This window comes from Anser brachyrhynchus (genome assembly GCF_964034855.1).
Source record: "Anser brachyrhynchus genome assembly, chromosome: 7".
NCBI classification, from domain to species: domain Eukaryota; kingdom Metazoa; phylum Chordata; class Aves; order Anseriformes; family Anatidae; genus Anser; species Anser brachyrhynchus.
In genome coordinates this window covers 22,246,918-22,273,156 of record NC_137701.1, presented here as the reverse complement: position 1 = coordinate 22,273,156, position 26,239 = coordinate 22,246,918, and the positions used below count along the sequence as shown (strand labels likewise).

General features: G+C 34.7%; 1 protein-coding gene across 1 annotated transcript in view; it reads right to left on the bottom strand.

Moving 5' to 3' along the window:
* The window catches only part of LOC308198554 (sodium channel protein type 2 subunit alpha-like), a 130,955-nt gene that overhangs the window by 81,855 nt on the left and 22,861 nt on the right, over positions 1–26,239 (bottom strand). Inside the window, exons 4-7 of the mRNA XM_080601151.1 lie at positions 17,916–18,055; positions 16,092–16,392; positions 14,249–15,996; positions 13,729–13,861 (exon numbers count right to left, since the gene is read on the bottom strand). The gene's annotated coding sequence lies outside the window, so the exon portion shown is untranslated. The remainder of the gene's footprint in view (positions 1–13,728; positions 13,862–14,248; positions 15,997–16,091; positions 16,393–17,915; positions 18,056–26,239) is intronic.

Here is a 26,239-nt window from a genome sequence, read left to right as displayed (position 1 = left end):
TCCACTCTCCATTTAACCAAATTAGACCATCCAATAATGGACACTTTAATGCTGAGTTAAATTGAATGTGCAGATATTTAAACAATGAAGGCACTCAGGTGACTGCTTGAGCTATTGTTGGTAGTGGTGCTGCATTCTGAATCAAACTAACTAGGAAAGAAATTGTTTATTTCATGTGATTTTCTTGAAACATACATAGTGTTATGTATATTACAATGTGGGTATCTATATAAAAAGTTTTATAGAAAATTATAAAAAAATATACATTTTAAGTCTCTTGGATAAAATTTTCCCCAAGGTTTTTAGTTCTCTGTGGTGATTTTTTTCATAATGCCTATGTTATAAATTCAAGGAAGTAAACCACCTTGAAGAAAACAATAACAACATCAGCAAAACCACTAGATTTGACCTTGCTTATGTGACATTCTTCTAAAACAGTGATGTGCAAGGTACTTGGAAAATTTACTGATATCATTTGCAGAAAGAAGAATAATTTTTGTTCAAATATACCCAACGCAAAACTAGTCACAAAAAGAAGCAAAATTGTAACTCTCCCCTCTATAATATTCAGCATTTTTCATAATTAAATTTTTGGAGAAAAAAACTTTCTGAAAGAGATCATATACAGAGATTTCCTTTTGTCACAGACAGGTCAAGTGACTGGATGATGACTGGTAAGATCTTAGATACCTTAAGTACTAATTTTCTTTGTTTTACTATTTTAACACTTACAGTTTGAATTTTAAGTTAATGAACTTTTTTTGCATATATAAGTGAATCAAAAGATGCTTAGAGCATAAAGAACAGAATTTAAAAAAATAGAAAAAGAAAACAGGCTGCATAATAAATTTTGAAATGCTATTAACAGCACACATTCTTGAAAACAGAAAAAATATGGTTTTACCTCACGGTACTATGATACAGTACTAGAATTCATTCTCCTACTTTCTGATATAAATGATGACCCTCTATTAATCACAAGGTTTTGCAAGTGTTCTTGCATATGTGTAAACTGCACAATGCTGTTTCTCCAAGAAAATTATTTTTTAAACAATCGTAAAACAGCATTTATAAAAGATATATTCTCTTGATTTGTTTCACTGTCATGAAATGGCTGACTACATGGAAAATATAGGCACAGTTTGTCAAATTGCTTTCCCATTTCAAAAAATGTAATTGTTATTCTTTCTTATTATTGTAATAACATATCTTTGCTTTTAATCAGCAGGAGTTGTGAATGTTTTAGGTACAAAGACAAAAAAATGGGCATGTCATACTCAACTTTCTTTAGCAGCTTTGTAGATGTTTAGTATTTGAGTAAATTTTTTTCAGATTAAATAATTTGTAATATAAATGAAAATCTCTCATATGCATCTGCATAAAAAACAGTATTTTTGCCTACAGAACATATATATTCTTTAAAAAAGAAAGGCTTGAATTCACTAAAATATGATGAAACATTAGGTAACAAACCCTAAAGAGAATATTGACAATTTCTAGACTGAAATTAACAAATTTGAAAATGTCATATTATACATTTGTCTCATGTAAAATTGTAAAATTGTTACTTCATGATGGCATGGTCAAATTGAGGTGATATGAGATAGAAGATTTCATATTGATTGTGTACTTGGTCATCCACCATAACCTCAAATCTACAAAATGGCACCTTAGGAAGACTGAAATATTAAGATCTGCAGTGAAAATGGAACAAATTTATACCACTTACAGTGCCAGTCTCATCATATTATGGCAAAGAATACATTAATGTTGTACCATATCTTTCTCCCCTTACAATCTTTGTCATGATAATAAGGTGTAACAGACATTAATACACAGAATTAGTAGGATGCTAGTCAGTCCCAATTCGATAACTTTCAATCTCAGAGTCTTTTATGGAGAGCTGGGTGGGAGAGAAGAAAATGCCTTTTGTAGGCTTTGGCATGAATTAATATTTTGAGATCTCATATAGTACATTGGAATATCATGGTATCTAGCACAACAGAGAATGACAGCACAGATAAAATTAATCTGGTTCTTCTTGGATTCTGTAAAAACAATAAGAGTGGCATTATTTGGGGGGGTAAAAGATAGTTAAGAATCAGGAACATATGCTTTTCAAGTAGATAAGGTAGACCTATACCTATTCAATGATTTTAGGGCTGATTTGCCATTCCGAATATGTTTATATCTGTCAAACTTTCAGCCTTGCAATCTGCTTTCCAATAATGAGCAAAAGCAGACCAAGAGAAACCACTCTGAAATGAGGCAAACAAGGAAAGCAGAAATCTAACAGCTTTCAGCAATGCACAAAACAGCTGCAATTTGATACATAGATCTAATTGTGCACTATTGACTGCCTACTGCAGAGCAGACAGATGGCAGCAGACGGCCATACATTTGTGAAATGAAGTAGTATTTCAACACTCTGACCTTCTGAAGGTACCCTAGTACCTTTCTAAAATAAAAATATAGATACTTGTAGAACAGAGTGCAAGAATGAATGATAAACCTGACAGAAAATATTCTGTATATAATAACCCAGATATAAGTGCAAGGATGTACTGATGTATTTGTCTTTTTTTTTTTTTTTAAGCAGGATATCAGTCAGTCTGCATATGGTCTTATGAAAAACAGTTACAAATGTAGGCTAGCATATGGTCTCAGCTTGAATGCGTACATTTTAAAGAATTGTTTTAAAACTTTTGAGTGTTGATACTCATACACACACAGATTTCCAGTAACTTCAGTGCACTGCACACTTAAACAAGAATTATATTCATGCTGGTGGCTTTCCATACAAGCAGGACATGTGCAAGCATGTTTAGAAACATTTCACAAAACTCTCAGTCTTCAGTAGAATTTTGTCAAGAACTTGCTACAGAAACTATTGATAACTCCCACATGAGCAGAAACAATACTTTATGGCAAAAAGGATAACTTGCATTCTGGCAGCAGAACCCACATGGTTTAGAAATTACTTGCATACACATGACTTACCTAGTATAAAGCAGTTGAATAATAAAAAATGAAAATGAGAAAATATAGGTCATGGTGCTCATCTACCAGGGAAATACACCACCACTCACTTGAAGATCCCTCACTTCATGACCTCCCATTGGATACGTTCATGCTGGTACAACTAGACAGAAAAAAAATCTCTGCAGCAAGGATTTCCCAGCAGAAGCTTTAAGATATAAGAGGGGTCTGTAGTTCTAAAACACTGCTGGTTGAAGTGGAAATAGTAATCCTGTGTTGTCAAAAGACTATTACCAGACTGGAGAAGTAAGGAGAAAATTAGTTTGTTCTCCATTCTCTATTACTACTGAATGCAGTAACACAAAATCCATGCAGAAGGGCAGAAGGAAAGGATAAAAATTTTGCTTGTGCAAGTATTATTTACTTCACACAGAAATTTTCCTTTATACGCCCAGTTTACTTTGGTTCAAAATGACTGAGCTTCATAGACCCAAGGGTGTTATTTCTATCTAGCACAGGGAAGCATCATGTAACCTGAAGACCAATGTAATGTTTGCTTCAGTGAGCACACGAGGAACTTGTTCTTCTAAGTTCATTAGTTATTGGGGAGTTTTCACATTGCAGTGCTCTTTCTGTCATCATTTAACACAGTACTCTTAGTCTCAATTTATTCTGGGAATAGCTGGAAAAAATACTTCCATCTTCCTTATTCAGGCAAACCCTTGTTTTCAGTAGGACAAGTAGCATTGGGAATTTGCTCAACTTTGCTACATCTTGGAAGACCACAGAGCACATCAGATACTTTTTCTTCAGAGCTGTCAACAACAAATGTTTAAAAGCATCATTTCCTATCTCCTCCAGCTGTTAGCGATATCACTGGGGCCTCCAGCAACACAAGACATACAGTGTTAACCTCCATGTTTGAGAGTATTGATGAAAGAAAGTTTTAGTGCATAAAGACTGTGTCACCCAGAGAACACAAGACTAAAAATAAATTAAGATGCATATGATTATATTATTTACATAGCATCATCAAAACCAAAAATAAAACAGACCCCCCCAAAATTATAATACACTTAAAACTTGAATCTTGAAAAAGAAAAAAAAAAGGCACTGAAAAAAAAAATGACAGTCATATTCCTTCCCAAAAGCATCCTACTCCAAGAGCAGTTCTTTCTATACTGAAGAAGGAATAGGGTAGGGAGAAAAGAATTCTCAAACCTGTGTTTCCTAAGTCATGGACTCACAACTTCATAGGTACATCAGAATTCAGTGCTTCCTAAGCAAAAAAGTAAGCTAAGAAAAGATTATTGTGGTCACCAGAAGATGAAAATGTGAAAAAATTATGACAGACACCAAAAACAAAGTTTCCATAAAAAAGGTAGTTCAACAATCATCATATGTAAGGGACAAGTTAAGGAAATATGTGTGAAAGCTTATTGCTAGCACCTTTGTTTTCAGTATTTCTTAATAGCCTTAAGAAATAAGTCTATGCGATAATTATCTGCATTAGCATTTTTGCTTCTCTGTTTGCCTTCCCCTCATTGATTGTTTAAACCCATCGTGTAATCTCACCCTGATGTGACAGAAGTAGAAACCTGTTAGCTAATAACAGTCTGAAAGTTTCAGGCAACTAACAGCTATACAGAAAGAAGAGGTATTATTAGTGCCCTCAGTGAGGCAAAGACGGGAGCCTGTGCACAAGAGTTATTAGACACCAGAGCATGCAGATGGGATAAAACTTTTGAGAATATTTAATTAAAGTTTGCCTCTCATTCAAAGGCAAAGATAATACAGAAACCATTAATTTATTAATCTCCATTACTTCCAGTATTCTAAAAAAAAAAAAAAACAAAAAAAAAAAACCAAAATAAACCCTACTGGAAATGTCCTTTTGACATACAGCTGCAACAAGTTCTTGCCTTTTACTAATGGCATGACTTCAGGGAGACAAAGCAGGCAAGACTGAGATGGAGGGAAGTGGCCTACATTCTCCAGCATTGCAGAGAAGATAGTGTGATCACACACAGTGGTGAAATAATGTGACAGAACAAAAGAAATCCAAACCCATTAGAGCATTAGTTGAATTAGTCATTAACATTGTTCGTACTCTGTCCTATTTCTATCAGTATATCAGTGATATATAAATGAGGGATAGAAAGAAAGTCAGGTTTTCAACAAAGCCTGCATATTCACAGGTCCTTTCTTCAAGCCAATTGCACCAACATAGCAGGTATGGTTAGAGTTAGTTATAGTTTAGAGTATAGTTTTATACAGTTCGTCACAGTTAGTTATAAAGGGGCTTTGTTTTCCTGTGCAGTAAGTGGAATATGGAATTAGTCATGGTGACACTGTGGATAGAACTGGAATTCTTTAGCATAAATCTGATAAACTGCACAACATAAGACAATTCCAATGTCATTTCTCTGCTCACTGCTAAATTACTTCTACCAATCAGACTAATGAATGCATTGGGCTACATTTGTAGCCCTTATTTATATAGTCAGATTTAGAATCCCCTTCCTAATCCTTCTTTGAATGAATCCCCATTAATGTCCTCATTTTAATTGCATATCTCACAGATGCCTATTTTGTATTTGAGAGCAATCCAAAAAATGAACCATCAAGCAACAGCTCAGAAAGCACATTTCAGAAGAGACTATTTTGAAACATATTAGTGAAAAAAATACAAAAAACATTCTTTCATGCTGTAGCTTTAATGTTGTAATTCCTACATCTATAGATTGAGAGAGCTTCTAGATGCTATGTTATGGAAACTACCCTAGTTCTCTTAGGAAGGCAATGCCATGGTTCAGAACAGTGACACTGCAAGATCTTTGCTTAACTTCCTATGATCACCCATAAAGATGTGTAAATAATAAAATACATTTTAAAGCAATTTTGCTGATATGTTAGAGGAGGGTAACATTACTGAAGAACTGTACCAAACCCCTGAAGCTGGCTCTGCAGATAAGCCAGCAGACTTTGAAATCTCAGAGGCCTTTCCCTGAGTTCAATTGATGAGCATGGCTTGGTGGCAGTCCTGCAGTGGCAGGATATACATACTGTCTGAGCAGCATGACAAAGAGGCAGTTGAATTGGACTAGAGCAGAAACACATCTGGGTCAACTGCACAGAAATATAAATGGTGATTTCTGCCTGATTTTGTCCATATGGCCATGAACAAACTCCATGAGAATATGCATTTAAAAAAAAAAAAAAAAAAGGATAGAAACAGCCTACATATTTAAATATAATGAAGAGAACTTTTGTCCCACAGGTTCACAGGTTATTTCGGGTACTTTAATATACCTTACTTGCTTCTTACTATTTCTACTAGATGGCACTTTATTTTCTGCCTTGCTATCCTGGAACACTGCTGCCACCTTTTCAAACTCTCTTAACTGTTGTCTTCTACCTCTGTGGATTCATGGACAGAGCATTTTGCACTTTAGACAGTAGTATGAGTCCTAGTCCTGTGTCTACATTTATCACGAAGGCAGGGTAGCATGCCTTTTTAACCATTTTGTTAGCTGCAGAAATGCTGGTATGTAAACTACAGGACAAAAATTGAAAACAAAGAACAATTATTTGAATAGTTATTGCACATATTACTGCACAAATGAAGTGGGGTAGAATGAAGAAGACTACTTTTCTTCCTTTGATGTAGGAAATTATACATAATATCCTTTTAAAATGGTAGAATCACTCAGCAAGTTTTGTTCTGGCTGTGTCAGCTTTTTCAGTGCCTCAGCCTGAAAGCTACTTTTACAATGTATTTAAGTGAAGAGATGAAGACTGTAGACAAATCTGGAGACAGCCCAATAGCCAAACCTATTTTTTTCAGACTGAGTATTCTGTTTTATTTTACTATATATCTCCTTGAAGAGTTTCATATAGTTAGACCAGATTACAATTTTCTTTTCTGACTGCCTTCGCAGAATAGTTTGACATAGTCTCCTTATGCTTTTGGCAACAGTTCAAAAGTGAACTAACAGTTTCAAGATATATCAAGAAAACGCAATTCATATTTTGTACATTTCTTTAATATTTTTCTGGTGAATTAGACTATTATATATGAATGCTATAAAAGTTAGGTAGAATGCTTTAAGTAGTTACAACTGAATGAAGAACTTCCTTTTAAATTCCCAGTATACTTTCCCCATCTCAGTTTAATAGGAGAAATATTTTCTTCAGTGTATTACTGTTCAGCCTGCAAAGTATAATCATATTTGAGTTTTTCTCTTATCTTATGCTTGGAAAAAAATAATCACAGAATCACAGAATCATCTAGGTTGGAAGAGACCTCCAAGATCACCGAGTCCAACCTCTGACCTAACACTAACAAGTCCTTCACTAAACCATATCACTAAGCTCTACATCTAAACATCATTTAAAGACCTCCAGGGATGGTGACTCAAACACTTCCCTGGGCAGCCTATTCCAATGCCTAACAACCCCTTCAGTAAAGAAGTTCTTCCTAGTATCCAACCTAAACCTCCCATGCACATCTTTCAGAATTCAATCTATCAGCCTGAATAATCATATGAATTTTGATAATCATACTAAGAATCTGTTTAATAGTAAAAGCAAGCAATTGCATTTGAAAAATAGTATATGAAAATTCATTTAGAAAAACTACTGTTAACCTTTAACTTCACCTGTTACACACACACACACACACACCCATGGCTTTATAGCTTAGTAGCATCAGAAATAGGTTAATCACTGTCAAGGTCCAGTAACATATTTTAAGTATTTTTTCTGAAACTGAAAATCATCTATTTTGTACCTGAAAAATCTGTAAAGGAAGATGAAGAACAAACCCAATGATTCAGAAATTATTTCATATTCACTTGTGGTATTTTGGCTATCAGCAGGAAATGCTTCCAAATTACTAAGGGCATTTCATAGTTCTTTTTCAAAAATGCACCCTTTTTATTTTAAAGATTCAACATATTTGTGAACAGTGGCAATTTAAAATAACCTTTCTGTTTCAAGTCATCCATATTAATTTCACATCTGGCATTGCATGTGTCTTAACCTTGAAGTAATGGTTGCTGGTAGAAGAGCTGTAGGGCATCTGAAGAAAATGTAAAGCCACCAAGGGAATGTTTGTCGGCTCAGGCTTGGGCTATGTTTCATGACTACATTTCTCTCAAAAAATAAAAAAATACAAGTACTTCTTGCTGCAATCAGCATATATTTTCCATCTTGAATAAGATGCCCCATTTGAATTTCATTTTTGTGTGAGTACCATCACCAGCAATCTCCCCTGGGTACAGAGAAAACAAGAACTTTTCATATCAAAATTTAATGTATGGCTTTATACTAGCGTAACTCTACATGGTTATGATTAATGACCTACCTACTGCATTTTCATAAGGGTTGGAACTTCAATGCATCAGGTAAAATATTGGCTTCATTGAAGTCAGTAATAATTTCCATTGACTTAAGAAGGTTCTGAATTTCATCCATTGTCCTTTTATTTCCCATTTTTCTTGATTATTCATTTGTTTGAGTATTCAGGAGATGATTTGAGAGAGAAGAAAAAACATTTTTATCTATTCATATTCAATTAGATAAACTGCAAACAGTTTTTCTTTGTTAAACATGTGCAAAGATACCTGCATTTCAAACACCTCAGTCAAAAACATCTGAAAGCAACAAACCGAGGTGATACTTCTCTTGTAATACTTCAGCTACATACACAAATGAATGTACCTACAAGTTTCTGTAATTATGTATTCATATATTTATACATAAATATCCATTTTGAATATTGATTGTGCTATGACCTGAAGATTGGAAGAAGCTTAACTATTTTCTGAAACTGTTGATTCTTTGAACACAGATAAATAGTTTTCAGTTCTTATATAAGTAATAGTTCGATCACTTTTCCACACCTGGTAAATATGGAAATCTAATACTAAGTAAACATAAATCTACTACTAAATTATACTAAAAGGCATTAGAGATATAAATGGGACAGAAAAGACTTTTCAGCGTGTTCTTCCCTTTGGCCCACTGTGGAGTGTTCCAGAAGTCAGCGTTGCAGAGTCAGAAGCAAGTCCACATGGACAGAGCTACTTCCTCTGATGGTACTTAGGAGTCTTATGAGGAGTAGCCGAGCGAACTGTGATAGTTTAGTCTGGAGAAGAGGAGGCTCAGGGGAGGCCTTATTTCTCTCTACAACTACTTGAAAGGAAGTTGTGTCAAGGTGGGTGGCAGCCTCTTCTCGCAGATAACTTGATAGGACAAGAGGGAATGGCCTCAAGTTGCGACAGGGGAGGTTCAGGTTGGATATTAGGAAATATTTCTTCTCAGAAAGAGTAGTTAGGCATTGGAACAGGTTGCCCAGGGAGATGTTGGAGTCACTGTCCCTGGAGATGTTTAAGGAAGGGGTAGATGTGGTACTTAGGGACATGGTTTAGTGGACAATATTGGTGACAGGTAGATTGCTGGACTAGATGAACTTAGAGGTCTTTTCCAACCCTAATTATTCTATGATTCTAGTATTCCTCTCTTCCATGTCAGCAGAGTTGTATTGTTTACTCTCTATGACAACATGGCCACCAAATGAACAAATCCTTAAAAATAAAAATGACCCTAAACTTAACTCAACTTTACTACTTAGTATTGTACAACAACTGAAGTCCTTTATCTTCTGTTGTTTCTGTACTATTGGATCCTTATGCCCATATTCTCTTCCACTGAATACGCTCCAAAGATGAGACACTAGAAAAAGAAAACAACAACAAAGGAACAATAACAAAACCAGAGAAACCTGTAAGGCACCAAGAGACAGAGTTTGTGGTTAAAATGAGCCCTGTAACTTCATTTTCTGCATGTAAAAAGCATTTGCATGCATATTTTAAAGGTGTTTTGTGAGACTCATCTCACTGCAAAATGCTTCAGTATCTTGGCTGGAAGAGGATATAGAATTATCATAAGATAGTATTAATGCAACTGTAATATTTCACGGGTAATAATGTCCAAACTGTAAAGTTTATTAAGTTGTGTTTTAATCACCTAAGGAAAAATTAAACAAAAGTAATTAGATAAAATTTTGATCCCACATGGAAGAGACTGACGGATCCTAAATTTATTGTACTGTAAAACAAGTGCTGAATAGCATCAGAGCAACCATAAATCAATGCTGTTTGACTATGCTGAACATCAGCAGCATTGCTTAACGTATCTGTCGTTCCTGTCCCTAGTACATCAGTAATGATATAAAGTTCAGTGCTGTCATCTAGAAGAAAGGTACCAGAGCTGTGAAAAAGATTTTTTTTATCTGAACAGCCTCATTATATTGGGACTTGAATGCCTTTTCCCCCCAGTGAAATGTTGGATTTTTCAAGAGAGAACAGTATAAAAAATGTGTATGTGTACACATACAGATGACCTAGAATAGGAAAACATATAAACAGTAATTTGTAACTGTAACTATCACATAGAGTAGATGAGCAGCTGAAATTGTAAAAAGCCATGCTAGAACCCTGACAGCCTTCTTACAGAAGATATCCAAGGAGGTTTACAGAATCCTATTTTATGCTTTTACTTGCAAGAAGTATGAACAGAGAGATAAAAAAGCTGGCATGTTTCATCTTCCATCCAGCCTGACCAGGGCTAATGGACTTTTGGCTACCAATAAAACAAAAGGATGATTGAATTTTGACACTCTTCCTGTGATGGTGAATAAAGCAGAAAAACATCATCTCTGACCCTTCTCCAAGGGGAACTCTGCCTGCATTTTATGTTAAATTAACATCCCATTTAAAAATTGGTTATAAACACTATCATTTAGTAACAATAATTTTATTTCAATTTGATTAGATGTGCTTCAGCTTATTGTCATATTAAGTACATTCACTGTAGGAGAAGTGTAAGACTAATCTGTTTGGATTAACTTTTCACAGCCAAAGTGGGAAGAAGTTAAGTGCTCTTTCTGTTTTTTATGGATACCTAACTCGAGGAAATCAATTGAAAGGGTGAACCTGAGATCACCCTCCCTGTTGTTATCATAGGTTAAAAAAAAAAAAAAAGACTGAAGTTCCACCAAAGTCCCAGGCAGCTGGTACTTACCATTACTTATCATGATTCACAAATTGATTTTCTGCCCTCACATATCTTTAAAAGCCAGTTGGGCTTTTTAAATACCATTGCTTTTCATAAGCTGATGAGTAAAACAGATTTAGAGCCTCCCAGCAAACATTCCTGCTATAAGCCAATTCTCAAAAGAACACATTTACACTATGAAGTTCTCAATTTTGTTTTTCTGCTGTATGTTGTTTGAGAAAATCCTTGGGACACCCAGGAGCATTATTCTCCCTTATTTCTGTGTTCACATGAAGATTCTCACTCCTAAGCATTCTGTTTGGAACTGAAGCAAATGGGACTTTCTTTTTTAAGTATTGGGGGAGTATGTATCTGTGTCACAAATTATGTCAGTAACACTGTGTTGCATCTTTTATTTAGTCAGAATGTGAGTAAAACTGATAATAGGATAACCTTCCCTCATCTCTGCCAGATATTCTGCTTAAAATTTTCTGCATCTTGAAAATTCAGAATGCAGACTGCAAGTTAAAATGAAGTTAAGTATTACAAGCAGCACCAGACCCATCTAGAAAACCAGACATGAATCCTAGGCTACTCAAGATTCAGTAGTACGGTACCACATACTTGGATGAAGTAGCACACTAAGAAGAACCTCATGCACCTGAATATCTTACGATCTTAAATACTCAATTCAAAAGCCTGTTGGAAAAACATCACCTTCACAATCTGAGCTAACCATGATCTGATCTTACCAGAGGATCACTTAAGAACACTCAAACCAAGACACTATTTAAATGTTGATTATCTTGAACATAAGAATTTCTGTGTTGGACTCGGCAAAATTAGCACAGAAACAATAAACAAATGATGCTTGGATGACAAGAATTCTGTAATGTTTACTAAAAAAAGCTCAACATCATCAAAATCTCTCTCATGAGTTCACTCTCAAACATGAACAATTCCTAAGCTTGCAAAAAGAACTTTACATTTTATGAAAATTATTTGCTTGTTTCAGAGAAGAGCTGTCTTCTATAAACTGTCACTACAGGGCTCTTTTAATTTTATTAAAAAGCAGCAACTATATAAACAGCTTTCACTGGCATGTTCACTTACAAATCACTGACTGCTGCTAGCTGTCCCTCATTAACTGTTCTCTAACAGAGCGGAGGAATAGCTTTCCTCGTTCAGAAAGACTTTTTCCGTTAAATTACATTCTCAATATCTGAAATTGATTCTTTCATGCCAATTGTACATATTTTATTCTACTATGTAGCTGTTTGAGAGTGATTTGGAAAAAATACTTGGATGTCTACATATTGGAAAATAAAGCTTATACTATACATTGCAACATTATCATTGTATGTTCAGCAGTTTAGAAGTGTTTCACTATAGCTATATAGATTATCTGGAGTTTGTGATTTTAAACAAAAGCATCAAAAACTTGTTTATAAACAGGTCACCAAAAGTTCAGATTAGCCATAACCATTTTTTCAGATAACCATCACCACATCAATGGTACTTTACCTCTTTTGGGAAGGTTTTCTTCTCTGTCTGGAAAGCCAGTAATCTTTTACACCTGTTTGTTTTTGTTCTTGTATTATTATATATCTAAGTTCAAATTGTGCAAAGTGTGCTGGGTCTGAATTGCCAGTGATGGCTTTGATAACCATGCCTGAACACTTTTCCACAAAATGTGTGATGTCGATCCCCAAACCTCTAGTGATCTTACAAAGTGAGTGAGCCTGGGACTCTTTCCCTTTAAGTTATATCCTACTCAAATCCAATCACTAAGCAGAATGTATGGGAGCTTGATAGGAAGGTTCTTTACAAAACATTTGGTGCAAGTAGAAGAGGGATAAGAAGAAAAGAGGAATAATGGAAAAATATGTAGGGTTTTTAGCAAAGCCAGACTGGTATTCATTCAAATTCTTATTCTATCTATAATTTATTCACACTGGTAGCTATGAGGAGACAGTGAGCTTAGGAAGGATCAAATGTCTCCAAGTGTACATTGAGAAGAAGAATTATCCATGTGCATCAAACCTAACAGCAAGAGTAATATTTTCAACATAGGCCTTGCTATTTAGATTAAAATTATTCTTTGCTTTGCTCTGCAAAAGATTCACAGTGGAGACTTAAAGGACAAAAACATAGTTATTTCTTCCTATCCCAACCATTTTAAGCCCACTAGCCAACAGGACAGAAATAGTACTAAAAGTACATGTGAACTCGTATTTCTTCCTTGGTATTTAAATAAATACATCCAGAATGAAAATTTTCTGTTGTGAATTTAGCTAAATAAATAAGGTGAGTAGTGAGGGGGAAAAGTAAACACACAAGACAGCTTCATAGTTTCTGGTGGGCCCAATGACATAGTATTATCTTCTAAGTTAAAGAAATTTAAGCTTTGAGTCCTAATATTTTCTTCAGTCATTAAAAGATGTTTGTATGTTGAGTTTGAAGTATAAACTTTTTAATGTAAGAAAAAATAATGTTTCATTTTTTCCCCACTGTCAAGGGACAAAACTAAGACATTTTCTTAGACTTTCTGTGTATTGAGCTTTCTAGGGTGCAAAACACAGATGAGTACTGATGTTGTTAAGGAATCTTGGGATGCTAAGTGGCAAAATAGCTAACCTAGGGGCTTCGAGCTACTGTTATTACACAAGTCAGAACCATCTCACATACCTGGACAAGTCTTCTTCCTAGACCTAGAAAATTTCTTTTGGTTACCCAACGGTTCTGAGCAGCAGACACATGATTTATTAGAGGATGGAGAGAGGTACATAAAAGCAGCAGCTGGTTCACTGTGATCATTTGTCTATATGCAGACAGATTAAAAAAATAAAAATTAGGATCTTTAAAAATTAGGATCATGTACCATAAAGTCAGACATGGATCCTTGCTACTATGCTTTTACTTTCCGAGTTTGGTCTGTTTAGCCAATGCCAAGCAAAGCCTCAATTCTGTTGTTTTGTGAGTAAAAGGTTGAAGTTTTAACACCTGAAAAAAGTCAAACCTTTAAGAAAAACTGAAGCATATTGAAGGCACTTGTCTCATGTCACTTTCTCAGTTATTCTATATATTACAAAATAGGGTCACTTTGTTAAACATCCTGTGTTGCTTATCTCTCTATCTTGAAAATTTTGAAGATACTTGAATAGTAATAGACAATTATCAGATAGACATTTGTCAAGCCCAGACATACCAGAAGCAATGATGTCACGTGGCTAGTTTGGGATGGGGCGATTGATCAGATATTCTCCTTTTTCTGCAACCTTCTCTAAAAGTCACAAACACAGTATTTGCAGACTGTATCTGTTTATTTCTCCTCAGCCAAATTTGGATCTCTTACAAGTTAGAACAGTTCCATAAGCATAACAGAGAAAGCTGCCATAGTAATGCAGATCCTGGGGAGATGAACAGAGACTTTTTCTAGTAATATCACAAATATATTGCAAAATTAATTCTAATACTAGAGTTAATATTAGATCATTAAGCGTCAAGTACAGGATTTTCAGATTTTCTCAGTCTGACACAGCTTTTAAAATTTTACTCAACACTTCTCATTGTGTCTTTTATTTCTGACAATCTTTTTCTCTTTGCTGCTATTGTCACAAATACAAATTACAAAGTGTGTTTGAATAGTATTGGGTTTTGGTATTATTTTCTCCTTGTTTTTAATTAATTTATTTATTTTCATGCTAAGTAGAACCAAATGTTTTAATTCTAAGAAGTTAACTATTAAAAAAGTGATTCACTAAATCCTGAGGCTCTTTAACACTTCAAAATTAGCTCATATACTACTTTGGACATTAGAGATTATGGTAGTCAAACGCACTTTGTGATTTAACTCACTGGTAATATGTTAGGAATCTAATATTTGCCAATACTGAAAGAATCTGTGTCCAGGCTACTACCCTTACTGAGGCTGTCATTCAGCCACTCATCTGGGGACACCTCTAATTTTAGGCATGAACCCATTAAAATTAACAATTTCTTGAAGACAGTAGTGTGATTCAGGACCTTGCTGAAACAGAACCTAGAAGAGGGTCATTTCAATCCACAAGGGCAGCCAGTGGAGAGACTCCAGTTTAAACTGTTTACAAATAAGAATTTTAACGTTTTTACATCTCCTAGGCCTTCTGCCTAGAGACAAATGATCCTCAAGATACATACTCCTGCATAATAAAGCTCAAAATATTAGCTGACTTGCCCAAAGTCAAAGTCATGCTTCAGTTTAGTGTCTGAAACAGGAAAAAAGAAATCTAGTTTCTCAATTAACATCTGTGAAATATACCACCTACTCTTCTGTTATCCTTCCCCTTCATTTCTATTCTCCGTGTTGCTCCCTCCTACCATTTCTCCTGCAAAAAGATTAAATGAAAATGTACAGAAGGTCAAGGACAATTTCTTTTTACTGATGTTTACAATAGGTTTACAGTTAAGTACTGACAAGTACTGACAAGTCATCCACCTACATTCTCTTCCACTCCCACCATTCCCTACCCCAAAGGAAAAAGAGCATCCAGCACCAAACACATTGTATTTGATATTGCCTTAGTATATCCTATCAGTGATAGGATATAAATAAACAAACCAAAAAAACAGCCTACTATACTACTGTTCATTACTATTCTTTTTCTCACTAAACATATTTACATTTATCAAATCACGCAGTACTACTTTCTTCTTTATATCACAGTTAATACTCCTGGAAAAAAAAATAGTTTATTGCTCTTTAGGTTTAGCATGGCACAGTCAATAGAAAAATATGTTTTCTGGTTATCTTACTTCTTTATGGGCTGTGTTTGCCTCCATTTCTTTTTCTGCAGCTCTACTCACAGGCTTTGTACTCACAGCATCAGGACTGCCATTTTTATGGTGTTACTCTCTAGGTTACTTCTTTTTATTTCCTTCGGTCAATCTCTCTGGATCCTTTAATGAATCTGATTGCTAAGGAGAAGACAAAGCTGACATTTTAATTCAATGCTACCTAGTCTATGCTTCTACAATTACTGAAAGCATGCTCAAATTCTAAAACAGCCTACCTTTTATTAAAACAAACCCCAAACATGCAAGTTTGGTTCTAAAAATATCCGCCTTTCTTTTTCTTACATTTGATTGTATCATGAAGGGGAAAGTGAATTTTACTTAAATTAAAATAATAATAAAAAAAAATAAAACCCAGACTTTCAAATGAATATTACTGTTCAGCCATACTACAGAAGTTTAACAGAGCATTTTGAATGAAACAAGGACGAAATGTTCAAATTCTCTGCAAGTGAATGATCTGACCATTTCTCCACAAAATCTTCTGTGGTAAAGCTACCCTCTCAATCAGGCAAGGATCTGGGGAAAAAAAAGGCAGTGTTAGTAAGGTGGCCAGGCTTTCTCAGGCAATAACCTCCAATGTCACAGAAGCACCCAGGAACTTGAGAGTGTGGAATGTTGGCCATTTCTGACAAATGCAGTCTTGATCTAATCCCATTATTACTGAAATCTCAATTTCTTTTAGTACTGAAGGAAATCGTCCACAATTTTGCCTGAAAAAGAAAGTTCTCCCCGAATGTATATAGGAAATCTTCCAAATATTAAAAATGCAGTAATTGCATTTTTGCAGCTAGGTAATGATGCTTCAAGAAGATAACATTTTACAATAATGCTCCTTAGGACATTCCAGGCATTTTTTAAAAGAGTCATTCCCTTTCCTGGAAAGTATATTAAAATATCTATCATATAAATGCATTTCAAATCAAATATAGGCATAATACATAATTTGTTGGATATTTCATCTTTGTTAAGCTATTGTTTTCATTTGATGATTTACATCGTCCTTTTTTTTTTAACAAGAATTTTCATGCATCTTTAAATGCACCATTATGAAAAACTTTCTGTGATTCCTTCAACAATTCCATAAGCCTAGTTAAAACATTTGTTAAACACTTGTTAAGAAGTTAATATGGCAGAATTACCAATGTTTGCCCAAATTTCTGTAGGCCAGCTCAGAGCTTGTAGCAAGCTTTTTGTGAAGTCAGCGGCTCTAGATAGCCAGAGAGGTCCCCACTACAAAACTTTCTATGTCCCCTGAGCAGCAAGATTGCAACAATGCCCTGGAGATTTTCAGCTAATATCTTTAATTCTCCAGGGGAGAAAAAAAAAAAAAAAAGTTCTTGTTCTTGCTTTAGATATTCAAATTGACTCATTAATTAAAAAAAAAAAAATCTGGACTGACAATAGCAACAGATTTTTTTCATTTTATATCTAGTTTTCAGTTTGCTATTAACACAATGAATGAATTTCCAATGTGTATTGTAGTTTCAAGTAACACTTATTATGGATAGCCTACAGTCAGTACCTGATTATGCCTAATTTTCTCTAAACAAAAGGCTTTTCCTGAGAACACTGTAGTAATGTAAAGTATGATCTTTCATGTACTTAACATTTTAAAGAAGTTTTAAAATATTGAAAAGACTATCTGAGACATTATAATTAACCCTGAAAGCATGAAAACAGAGGTGAAACATTTCAAGCCACCTACAAAAACAGCATGGAATCAGGTTTCTTTTATGAGTTGGATAACCTTTGTGGAAGTCTACACTGCCCTAAAATATACATCTGTTGAAAATTATTACTTCTGTCATAAATGTCTCTTGTCTGAAGGAATGCTCTCTCCTATTAGTTGTTGTTGTTGGTTGTTTGTTTACAAGTGGTTTAAATGGAGTACATAGCTATTTGAATAATACTTTACACGTATTGGAGATGAAATTGCTCTCTGGAAAAAAAAAAGGAAGTAACTATTGCAACTTATAACAACATACAATCATCAATAAATAAGGTATTAAACCTCAACTTCACTCTATGGTGTACAGTACCTGTTTTTAAAAATGAATTAATTGAAGCACAGAGTTGTGGCGCAGTTGTGATAAGTTTAAGGAGGCAGGATGAGTTGTGCTGATGCACTGGGACTTGAATGATCTTGGATCAGTTCCTAGCTGAATGTACTGGGCTACACCTGGAAGTAAAATGGAGGAAGATGGGAACAGCACAGGATAGAAACTACAGCTGTTACGAAAAGCTTAGGATGGGCACCACTGGGAAAATACACTGTGTGTGACATACCAAGTGTATTTCTAGAGCAGTGCAAAACAGTGCCCTTCTAGCCTTGAAGTAGCACACAAGGTGCTACACAGCATGGATCAAAGTCCTCAGGCACGACGTAAAACTGTTTGGGAACTAATAAGTAGACATAGACAAGGGGATATAGAATATGAAATTTTTAAGCTCTAGATTCCACCTCATGTAGTTACAGCATAAACTGCTCTGTTCACTATCAATTTCTGGCTTCCAATAATGTGTTAATATATGAAAAGTCTCACTCTTGCCCTTGCAGAAGTTATGAAAGAATCCTGATGTGCAAAGCAACAGGGCAGGCAACAGGAAGTTTTTAACAACTTCACAGACAGAATTACTCATCTTCAAATGCTCACAATCCAATCATGATCTGATCTCCTCCTAAGTAAACCTAACTCTATCAGATATTCTTAGTAACTGTTCATGAGTTAAAGCAGCAGAGTACAGGTGGGCACCCTAGAATGCTCACTGAAAACTCATTTACTCATTGTACTATTTACAACATTGCAAGCTCCTTAGGAGTGCCCACCATCAAACTACACTGTGAATGCCAAAAGGGGAGAAGAAATAATTTTCTATTGGGGTAATAATAGAAAACAGTGCATTGTATTTCCAGATTATTTCTTTTTTTTCAACACACAATAACTTATTGTAGTAATATCTTAAGGAGATATAAGAAAAGGAAAAGAATAATGATTTCCACTGCTCAGTGTCTTTCAGTTATTTTTAGGCATGCTGCTGACATGACACTATTTGTTACCAACCCTTGCACAATACAAGAAAGTTAGTGGGAGTAGGAACTATCCCTGAACAGTCACTGGCTCAAAAAATAGTTATATGCGAAAATATGATGTCCCTCAGTATCACAACACAAAAAGGAGCAGAAAAAGTGGTAGTTAAAGTTGAGAATATGGTATCATATGGTTACATAATATAAACAATATAGCATAATATAAACAATATAGCTTGAAAAAAAAGTATGTTTGTGGAAGTCAATTAAGTTGTTGAATTTTCATTTATTTATTTATTTATTTTTAAACCTCGGGGGTAATTTCCGATATTAATCCATCAAGTTGGTCCCTCAGCATTCTTAATAGTTAAATCCCATCAGATGTGTTAAAACAAAACTATAGTAGCATATTGCACATTTGGAATAATAGAAATCTATACTGTGTATTTAGACTGCTTTGTCTGCAGAGAATTTGTCCTTGCTGAAATTCAAACCATGCTGAAAGCACCTGCTAGGATATCTTCCGCCAAAGTAGAGTCTGCTGACTTTCTGTAAGGAGTCCAGTCATATGTGGCACCTAAAACAACTACTTGTGTAAAAGGAGGAATATGCTTTCTTAAGAAACTGAATTTAACATTGAATGTAGATCATGACTCACATTACAATAACGTTTAGTAAAATGAAAGCAGATGAAGCCAGAAATATGGTATTACTGAACAGAACAGCTCTTATCGCTTCTTGGGTGACTAAGTCGCTTGAAAATTAAAATATTTGGAGAGCTCCCAAATGACCATAAAATCCTATTTCTACCCACTCAGCAAGTAAGCAAATGTTTCTAAAGTGGCCTTGAGGACCTATTTGTAATATGTGAAAAAAAATATATGTGCCAATTCACACCTGTAGGCAACAAGAAAATCTTTTATTTTGTATCAAAGACATTTAGAGAAGGTAGAACACTTCACCCTGAAGCACGAATTCTACAGGTGTATGCATACTCCATATGCAGGACCTCTGTCCTGACCCAATAATACTATTCTTTGATCAGGCATCCTAAAGCAAAACAAAAACAGAAAAACAGCTGGACTGGAACACCACAAAGCCAAAGCTGAATCTTCCAAAGACACTGAAAATATAGCCACTATAACCTTTAAATTCAGTAGATAAAATTATCCTTTGAAAATGTTTGCAGAGTAAATTAAATAGCTCTACCTCTTGCCAAAATAAAAACAGTAATTTAGGTTTTGAGCTGCTTAAAAAGTTATGCAGGGTTTAGTTAGAATTTTTCTGGGTCAGCTAGCATGGATGTGTGAAACATTCCATCTTCTTCTAGGAACGTATAATGGAGGTATTTTTCTATCATCCTCCCCTTTCAATTAAAGCATTTTCTTAATGATTTCTAGAAACAAATGGAATTTCCAAATAAGTAAATGAATTTAATGAGGATATGTAAAAAGGAACTACAGGAATATACGCAACTTTATACTTGAATTCTACAAGAGTTTCTACAAGTGTTTTGTTAGCAGCAACGCAACATTAATTGAAATGTACCTCCAGAAGACAAAAAAAATGTTAGTCTCTATTTTATCTATGTTTTAGACACATATAGTTGCACAGTTGGAGTAAATTTTCAAATTCCAATGAGTTTGTACATGTTCCTAGCCTGTCTGCAATTACTATAGTTATAATATAAAATTATCAAGAGACATGAAATGGGCACAGAGAGAAAAATGAGATTTAATCATTTGAGGTTCTTTCCCAGAAATAAAACCAGAAATACCTCTCCTTCATTCAGTAATAATCTAAAAGAGCTCACAATAAGGTGGGGAAACAGCATGGGAATAAGTCTTAAAATTATGATCAATGAATAAATAACTGCTCAAAGATCCAACTCAATGAAAAAAAGTCATTATTTCACTAAAAGTTTAGGCAAAAGGTAAAACATCTGTTTAAAATACACATTGAACTTATAAAACAGGAAAAGCTTTAGAAAAATGCTACCTTTGGAGTTCTTATTCTGCATTGTGTGGGTACAGGGCAACTCATTTTAATTATTCTTAGCTCAGATTCATGACATAAAAGCCTGCAGTTCACTGTGGATTTACTTATGCCTAGCAGCTTACTGATATGAACATTGTGAAAGTGTTCAACCCACCTCACAAAAACACAGGAAAGGAAAATGTGCATGCATCTACCTGGTATTTTCCTCTAGATCACCAAAAAGGAGAAGTCTTAACTTAGACCTTCTGTCTCTGTACAGCCAGAGGCTCTGTCTCCCTCTTGTTGAGCAGCTAGCCAATAATCGCAAGCTGCAGTTCTATACGCATTAATAATCACTTTCATCCAAATTTTTACTTTCAGATAGTTGCTACTGTCACGGGTAGACTTCACTGCTTTGAGGGCACGAGCTGCATGACATTTTGCTTTTAAATTCTTGGAAAACATATGCTCCACTATGTTCTACACCCACACAATAATCTCCCAGAGGCCACAGAAACACCTACATTGAATATCAGACAGTCAGTGTGTGCATGTGTCTTTGCTGTTTGCCTTTTTCAGTATAACCCTGCTTTATAAAGATTATTCCCAATTTCAGATTGACATTCCTAGCAGCGTTAACCAGGGGAAAAGCTGTTTCAAACATCTCCTATAGTACCTAGGATGGCAGGACTGTATATCCTAGGGGAGTCCTGCTGTTGCCAAGCCCAATGGCAATATCTAATTTCTATAAAGTGGGGGGCAAATTGCTGTAGCCATAATAATTCTTAACAGAAAACTATGCCCTCAGGAGAGTACATTAATACATGGAGATGACATATCATTGCACTCTGCAAAGCCTTGTTACCAGACATCATGTGGTCAAGGAACTTGTATGCTCCCAAATACTGAATGAGTCATCCCAAACACATACATATAGTCTGTATTCAAAATAAATGAATAATTAAAATACATAAAGAAAACAGACTAAGCTGTTTGTTTTACTATTTAAAACAACAGGCTTACACAGTGCAATGAAATATTTATTCACAATGTTTTCCTTTTGCTGATCTATTTTTTCTGGATTGATTACCTCTGAAAGCTTTTCTGACTTGAGCTTTTGTATGCTGACAAAAGGGAGGTGAAGCGAAGCATCCTGATTAGCCACAATGCAGATCAGATTCTAGTCAAGCTCACCAGACCAGGAAAAAACAGGGAGCATGCGGTCAGAAGACTGCATCTATCATAAATTAGGTTTTAAGGGGAAGAGTAATTCATCCTCACATTTTCAGAGAAAGCACAAAAACTACCAGATATCACTTAAAGTTGAGCTTTTAAATTAGCTGGCTCAGTTCTTTTGAGAATTAGTATCAGAAAAAGCAGTTGGATTTGATTGTCTCACAAGCTGTATTTGTCATAACAACTCATGCCCTGTCTCAAAAGGGGGGGGGGGGGTAGGTTTTTTATTATTATTATTGATGTTGTTTTGTTTCTGAAGGAAAAAGGAAAATGTTTTCCTGTGTAACACCTCACTGACTCACTGGGCTGCTCGCTTGCTTGGGAAGAAAACAACTTTGGAAGGCTTGGAGACTCCAAATAGCTTGCTCAAAAACTATTACCTACCGTCTAGTTAAAATAAGCATCATTAATCCCACTGTGTTTGTCCCTCTGGATAATTATAGCAGTATTCATTGTGTCCTCTGTATTATAGTACCCAAAATTCAATGCCTGGCATCTACGCCCTTTTTTCCAAGTAGAAAAAGATAACTTGAGCATGCTCTTGCCAGCATCAGTCATCTCAGATCTTTATATTCAACTGCAGTAAATTTTGCAAATGAGTGCTTCTTTGCTGAAGAGTAAGTGATCCTTATTAGGTACATACAATTCTTTAACAAAATAATTTATAAAATCCTTTACGTCTATTAATACAGCATAAGTTGCAAGAAATAAAAAAAATCTTAATTTTAATAGTAGCAGAAATTTAAAAGGAATACTAAAGCTTTTAAATTCATCACAGAATTAATAAAATACCACATAAAGAACTAAATTTTACACTTTATACCACATAAATAGCTAGGTTTTCACTTTTTGACTATTACATCTTTCATCAATTTGGAGTATGTACAGATTTCAGTTAAATAAATGTGTACTCGCTGCTCAGTAACGGTTTGATAACTTGGATCATGCAAAACATACCAAAATAGTTTTTATTATTAGTAGTATTACAATACAAAACACATTGTTTTTTTTTCTTACCTGTGTCCTTAGCATAAATGCAAAATTGGGAATTTAAGAGACACGCAGCACAGGGTAAGGATGAGGTTGAGAATGACATCAGACTTGTCAAAGTATCAACGGAAGGGCCACAAGAGTTGTCTAAGATCTTCTGCCAAAGTGCCTAATTCAAATTCTAGTGCTGTGCCAAGTCAGAGTCTATAATGCCATTCAGGTACATGATGATTTGGCTTCAGAACTTCCCACTAAGGTGAAGAGGGGAAATACACACCTATCCTGATGTGACTGCAGTTTGTGGCTGAAGCAAACATTTCAGCAAACCACATATATGTGTATTTAACACTTCTTAATGCCGTTTTGCTGTTAGCAATTTTCAGTAATTAATCCCTAATAATAGGAATAGTTGAATTCTTTTCTGTTATAATTGCTACTAGTGATAAAACAATCCAAAAACACAGATTGTTTGCTGTTGTCATCAATACATCGATTCCATTCACGTTTGTACTGCCAAAAGCAGAAAGGACACATGCTTGAAGTCCAAAGAGTGTAGAGAAGCCCAAAGGAAATACAGTATCAAATTTTTGTCCATGCTTCTAACAATGTAAAAGATTACAACCTGCGTAACATATCTTATTATTGCATTATGGTCGGTTGCAAATATTCTACTTACAATGTTACACCCTTGCAACTCTTTTTGAAACCAGTAATTTGAATGTCAACAGTTCCTAACAATTTATGATCTGAAATGAAAAGGAACTAATGCTTGAAATTATTTTTTTAATGAAAAAAAAAGTGTACAGTACAGAAAGTTTTGTTTCTATACACATCCTCAAGGCCACTAGTTATTTCCATGCCTTTTAGAGCATTCAGTACATTTCATGGAAGTACAGGGACACTGCAGCTACAGAGCATTTTTATTTTTAGGTTGCTGGAATAGCAGCCTTCAAGTTAAAAAAAAAAAAAAAAAAGGAGAGAGAAAGAAATGGGCCAATTATAAATGTCTGGTTTTCTAACTGAGATGCTCATGTAGAAACTATGGCTTGTGTTATACAAGACATCAGAGAAAATGACCATCATGGCCTCTCCTTAAAGTCTTAAATTCTATGAATAGTTCAGCAAAAATGCTCGAATGTGCAGCCATATAAAACAGCTAGAATTTAAACACAAAAAATTTGCCTGCCAAAGCTGAACGAGGGTAACTGCTAAAGATATATGCTGCTTGTATGACAGTTTTTGACTGTTCACCAACCTGAAGATGCACAATTAAATATGTATTAACTGCAATTGATTAATTAACTGATACGTTTGCAGAATAAAATGCATTATACTTAAATAGAAGAGAACATTTTACTTTGCTTGATAAAGGAGTTTGAGTATTGTCCTCACTGAAGAACAGGTATGAACTACCAAGTTCCCATGGCAGAATTCAGGTACTGCTAGATGGTAACAGATGATCAGACAAGCATACTGCAATGAGAGGGTCTAGCTGGAAATATACTACTGTCCAGCTGTAACTGTAAATGGAAGCTTCCCAATAACTGCATGTCCCAACTAGTACATTAAACTTTTAGAAATATTTTTAATTGGACAGACTAAGGAACTTAATAGAATATTTAAAAGAAGATACACAGCAGAAAGACACTTGTAGAAAAGCAATACAGGCGAAAATGCTATAATGTAAGTTAAGCTATACAGAAATACACCATCTGCAGGTCAGACAGACTGATTTGAGTCTGCAAGACAAAAAAAATAGAAAAAGGAACATAAATCGTTTACAAAAAGTATATGGAGATCGAGTTGGTTTATATTAAACAATTAACTGTAGTGATCAGATTGGTATGTGGCGGTACCTCATCAGAACCAGACATAAATGAGACAGTTACATCTCTGTAGATTCAAGGAAGAATTCAGTTCACTAAAATGCCTTGCAAGTTCTTCTGGAAAGAAAAGTGCTGCATAAGAGCACTGAGGAGATGCAAACAGTGACATGATCATGAGATAGCTGTGGTTTGTTCTGTCACCACAATACTGTCTGGTTTTATCCAGTGGAAAAAATCCAGTGGAAATTAAGTACTGTAGAGCAGATTGAGTTGCAAAGGGAGTTTCTGATTTATTACCTTCACAATTACTGTGTTCATCACTCAGCTTAAGGCAGCTCACAAAAACAGTTAGACTAAGTACATATGAAAATGAAATCAATGGCATTACTGTGTCTACAGAAAGAAAACAGTCCTTGCAAACTGAAGAAGGAAAAATATTAAATGATTCATATAGCCAAGTACTTTAAAAAAAGCTGACTGTGAATTGCATATGGAGTTCTGGTTTTATAACTGGAAAGCTGATCCTGAATCTCCAGAAAAAAAAATTAAATTCAAAGCAATATTGAAAATAATTGTATGAAGATCAATAAATAGCTATAATTATAGAGGAAAACTATGAATAAAACATTAAATTGCAGGCTCTAAACCTGTAGGCACTTTGCACTATTAAATAAATTTCTATTTTTATATCTGAACTCTCTCTGAAAAAAAGGAAGAAAATGAAAAACTAAAGAAAATGTTTTTTTTTTTTTAATATACATACTGAAAGAAAAAGAACCTTTAACACCTTCTTTGTTATGAATTAAAATTACATTAAAATGAAAGTCAGCTTCCGATGCCATATTATTTAAGTAGAAAAGAGTAGGAATTCATTCAACAAGACAGAAATTGCATGGTAGATGGCTGTTTCCAATATAGCATATACATTTCTGGGTACAATATATATATTTTGATGCACCAAGGTTTCTGAACGTTGGCATACAAAAGTATATATCAAAATGTAAAAATTATTCCTAGAAAATCATCTGAAGCAGCAATTATGAACAATTATTCTATCTTCTCACCTTCTTGGAAACTCACTGTCCCTTGAAAATTTAGTTTGAAGGCCTCTTTGATTTCTAGATTAACTGATGAGGAAACTGTAAGACCTTTTGATGCTTTCAATTTTACAGTTGCTGTGTGGGCCAAAAGACTAAAACATTTTTCCATAAAAGTATAAACTGATTATCATCTAAAATAAACTCTGAGTTTCATGTACTTTTAGTGTAAACTTTTTTTGGTATCATTTTATGTTAGTTCATTATTA